The sequence below is a fragment of the Pollachius pollachius genome (assembly GCF_949987615.1).
Source record: "Pollachius pollachius genome assembly, chromosome: 7".
NCBI classification, from domain to species: domain Eukaryota; kingdom Metazoa; phylum Chordata; class Actinopteri; order Gadiformes; family Gadidae; genus Pollachius; species Pollachius pollachius.
In genome coordinates this window covers 1266249-1271488 of record NC_136940.1, presented here as the reverse complement: position 1 = coordinate 1271488, position 5240 = coordinate 1266249, and positions in this window count along the sequence as shown.

The window sequence follows — 5240 nt, the reverse complement described above, 5'->3', positions numbered from 1 at the left end:
GCGATATTCCCCCGAGACGTCTTCAAAGCTCAAACGGGGAAATTAGAGGCAGAAAAAATAACAATAATACTGCAAGTCAGTGTGTGTGTGTGTGTGTGTGCGTTTAAATATGCAGGGCATGAACATATAAACTGGATTAAACTCTCAAAAGTATTAGTTGTGGATAATTAGGGAACTGACTTCTATCATGTAAACACACCAAATGATCACCAGGAAGCAATTTAAAGACGCACATGTGCACGCACACACGCACACAGTGAAGATCTGCACATGGAAATAAATTCCCCACAGAGTGCAGATCTTGTATATTCAGTAACTCAAATGTCAATAATGTTATTGTGAACATATATTGCTAATATCTACTGCTGTCCTTGACTTCTACTCATGTTCCTCTGGGACTAATCAAACACACCATCCGTCTTATCTTTGAGGTTAGTCTCTTCTTCCCCCCCCTCTCTAACCTGAGTGGTCGGTGCTAATGAGGTAGCATTAGCTAACTAGGGAACACATCACAGCTCTGTAATTGTTGGGTTTCTCAGCGTCGGGTCGCTGTCATTAATTACAGACCAGTAATTACAGGCTCCCCACCTGGTTAATTGCCAGATCATTTCAACGAGTCCCCTGGTGATGGTGTTGGAAGTGGTGGTGGTGGTGGTGGAGGTGGTGGTGGTGGTGGTGTTGGAGATAGTGGTGTTGGAGATAGTAGTGGTGGTGGTGGTGGTGGAGGTGGTGGTGGTGGTGTTGGAGGTAGTAGTGGTGGTGGTGGTGGTAGTGGTGGTGGAGGTGGTGGTGGTGGTGGTGGTGGTGGTGGTGTTGGAGATAGTGGTGTTGGAGATAGTAGTGGTGGTGGTGGTGGTGGAGGTGGTGGTGGTGGTGTTGGAGGTAGTAGTGGTGGTGGTGGTGGTAGTGGTGGTGGTGGTGGTAGTAGTGGTGGTGGTGTTAGGGTGGAGGCTGTGGAGGCTAGAGGCTGGTAGTGGTGGTGGTGTTAGGGTGGAGGTTGTGGAGGCTAGAGGTACAGCGGTGGTGGTGTTAGGGTGGAGGTTGTGGAGGCTAGAGGTACAGTGGTGGTGGTGTTAGGGTGGAGGTTGTGGAGGCTAGAGGGACAGTAGGGTGGAGGTTGTGGAAGCTAGAGGTACAGTGGTGGTGGTGTTAGGGTGGAGGTTGTGGAGGCTAGAGGTACGGTGGGGGTGGTGTCAGGGTGGAGGCGGTCTGAGTGAGTCAGCCTCTGCTCTGTGAGGCCGGTAGCCGTGACAACAGGCCGGGATTAGCATGCTAGCTCTGGAGCTCCGGGGCTAGCAAGGATTAGCATGCTAGCGCTGGAGCTGCGGGGCCCGGTCTCCACGCCGACCCCAGAGCCCGCCATCCCTCAGCAGGTCCCTGACCCCGGGCCAGCCTGTCGACGCCTCCTCTGTTAGCCCGTCTAGCAGGAGCAGAGGGGTCAACTCCTCCTCCTCCTCCTCCTCCACCTCCTCCTTCCCTGCCCGAATCCTCTCTCTGCCAACTCGACTCACTGTCTCCTGGCTGTTCTGCTCCACCACCCCCACCCTCCTCCACACTGCCAGCCACCCCCCCCCCCACCCCCCCCCCCCCACCCAGAGCTCCATCTCCGCTGCCAGACCTGGTGTCCCTCTCTGCCAACCAACCCACATTACGCTTCCTGTTAGCCTCTCTCCCTCCCTCCCCCTCTCTCTCTGTACTCTCTCCCTCTCTCTCTCTCTCTCTCTGTACTCTCTCCCTCTCCCTCTCTCTCTCTGTCTCTCCCTCTCTCCCTCTTCTCACCTCCCTCCCCTCCTCCCCCCCTCTCCTAACTGTCGGCTCACATCGCATTACGACGGCCTCGTGCTGCAGGACTCTCAGACATTGCGGCCGATCAGCTTCCATTAGGGCGGCCATTATCAGCCCAAATCAGTCGCATCTCAGCGTTTAAGTGTCGAGAGTTCACCGTGCAGCTCTGCTGCGCGGCGCCGGGGGGGGCGACACGGAGAGCAGCGCTACACCCTCCTCCTCCCTCTCCTCCTCCCTCCCTCTCCTCCTCCTCGCCTCAAAACACCAACACAACAACAAAAACACACGGCGAGGGATTTCACCGGGCCAGGGTCTGAGGGGAGGGGGGGAGAGGGGAGAGAGGGGGGGGTGGGGGGGGGAGAGGAGAGAGGGGGAGAGAGGAGGTGAGGGGGAGGAGAGGGGAGAGGGGTAGAGAGGAGGTGAGGGGGAGGTGGGGGAGATCCTGGCACTGCTGATAAAACCTCCACAACAACCGTATTCCGGGCGGCACACAGAAAGCCGTGATGATCCCGTTCACCACTTCCAGTCCGACACCACCCGCCCCTCGCTCCAGCTGACTGCTCATCGCCCCCCCCCCCCAGCCCTGCAGACCCCCGGACCCAGGCCACCCCGGGCTGCTCATCTCTAATGAACGGGAAGAGTGGGGCCAGACTGCCTGGATCACACAGCACCCTGGCCTACATACAGCTGCCCCCCCCAGCAACGGGCACCCACTCAGTACTCAGCACCCAGCACCCAGCATCCAGTACCCAGCACCCAGTACCCAGTACCCAGCACCCAGTAGCCTGCACCCTCAGCACCCACCCAGCACCCAGCACCCAGCACCCAGTAGCCAGCACCCTCAGCACCCACCCAGTACCCAGCACCCAGTACCCAGCACCCAGCACCCAGCATCCAGCACCCAGTAGCCTGCACCCTCAGCACCCACTCAGTACTCAGCACCCAGCACCCAGCACCCAGTAGCCAGCACCCTCAGCACCCACCCAGTACCCAGCACCCAGTACCCAGCACCCAGCACCCAGCACCCAGTACCCAGCACCCAGCACCCAGTACCCAGCACTGGGCAGCACCCAGCACCCAGCACCCAGTACCCAGTACCCAGCAGCCACTCACATTATTTAAAGTGATCGCATTTAGCAGGAGAACAGCAGCATGGCTATTTCAGCTCTTTGACAACACAAGTACCCCCCCCCCCCCCCACACACACACACACACACATGCCCCAGGCCTTCCACACACACACACATACACACACACACACACACACCCACACACACACCCCTACCAGTTGGATCGCCCAACATGCCCACCCAATAACTCACACACACACACACACACACACACACACACACCAGTGAGACCCCCCAACACGCCCCCCCAATCACACTCTGGCACACTCATGCACACACACAGTGTCTCCTCATCCATACCATAATAAGATGCAGTGAAAACAGGGAAAACGATGGCTTATGTTTCAACCCAAGAGGAAAGTTTGTGTCAGGATGCAGCTCTGAGGACGCACAGCACAACTCCCTCCTCTTCAGACATAAAGGCTGAGAACGGCATGATTATAACGCAACACTCTCCACTAATGGGCTAATATCAACGTCTTTTAAGTGCACAAAATGATGACACTCATCTTCCACACACACAACCACATCAACACACACACACACACACACACACGCCACTAATTGAGACAAGGACGAGAGGAGCCGCCAGGCTGAGATTAATTGTGCTCGCTATCATTACGCGGAAAATCAACAATTTTTAAAATGCTGGAACACCTTCCTCCCTCTAATGGCAGCAGTAAGAGGCGTCTCACCGGGCCCAACCATCTTAACACCACCGGGGGGGGGACACACATCAGCGCCTTGACGCACATGCTTTCAGACAACAACCCCCGCCCCCCCACACATCCCCTCCCCTGGGCAGCCAATCACAGCGAGTCATGTGACCCGACATGTGCACCCGTTCGGCCTGCGGTGAGCGACAGACGAGATGGAACCGGAACAAACACTCTGGAGCGGAGAGCCGCTCAGTCTGAGAACTGTAACGAGACCACTGACCTGCTCTTTATGGTGTGTGTGGGTGTTGGGTTTATATATTTAGAAACAAGTTACAATGCGTACTTATTCAACGAGGTTTTCAAAAGGAACACCACAAAAACGGTTTGGTAAAGGATTTAGCTTTCGGATTCCTCCACATGCTAACAGCGACATTGTCGGCCAAGACTTCATCAGCTTCGAATGGGCAGGGGCCACAATTCAAGTCCTAAACGCCGGTCAGAATCGAGACGTTCTGGTGTGACGTTCTGGTGTGTTCTGGTGTATGTGTTGATACACCAATACACAACAAGTACCAGTACGAGTCGTGTAATCGTGTGTAACAGTACGCATTATGTACTGGTACGTGTATCAACGCGATGAACCAATAAACCCCTCCCCCTTGGACGGCGTCTTGCCGCCATCAGAGGAGGAGCTCGTGTTCGCTTGCTAACAAGATGGCCGCCCCCTAATTTAATCGGCGGCGATTACCCAAAACAAGCGCATCGATCGGACGCCAGGCCGGGTCAGAGGTCAAGTAGGTCTCCATCGACGAGGAGGAGTGTTTCCGTGGCGACGTGGCCCCGCCCGTTAGCCTCGGTATTGACTAGTGCATGAGCGCGGTGTCAGCGCCCAGGGGCCCGGCTCCCCCAACGCCCCCCCCCCAGTGAGACGCACAGAACACATCCTCTTCAAACAGCCTCCCTGACAGCCAGATAGCCCAGCTTGTCTCTGGCAGCACACACACGGAAACCCCGAGAACCTTCTAATGATGCGAGTCAGGGGAGCGGCCGTCTCCGTGGCGACGCCAGAGACGGCGTCCCATGTGAGCGCCGCTGCACACGCGGGAAAAATAATAACAACAGCTTCCTGAATCACTCACACGGCGGAGCGGGAAACGGGAATACCGCAGCACGCCGCACATCCAAACAAACCCCGTCGCCCCCCCCCCGCCCGCGCTGCTCTGATCCAGAGAGTCAACACTCGTTAGGATAACCATTAGAGCACCCCCCAGCCCACCGCGGCCCGGGAAGGGCTCTCCGGGGGGGCCGGTATTGGACATGATAGGTAACATGAGACACCGCTTTCATTCTGCTCATCAAGCACACATTTCATATTCTAATTACAACCAAAGCCGCTTCAATATTTGTCTTAGGGGACTCTGTGACTTGCTGATGCTAATGCTAATGCTGTGTTTGCTGCTAGCTCTGCGACGCCGTGGCCTCAGAGATCCGCTAAAAGGCCCAGACTCCACCTCAACTTCAGGGGGATACAGACACCGACACCCCCACATTGGGGTGCTAAACTCTGTAAGTTCTCCTCTTATTGGCTTTGTGTCCGAGACCTCGGTTCCCCCCCGCTAACGAACGCGTGGCCGCGCGTCGCTGGCAGGACGGCGTCCTACAGCAG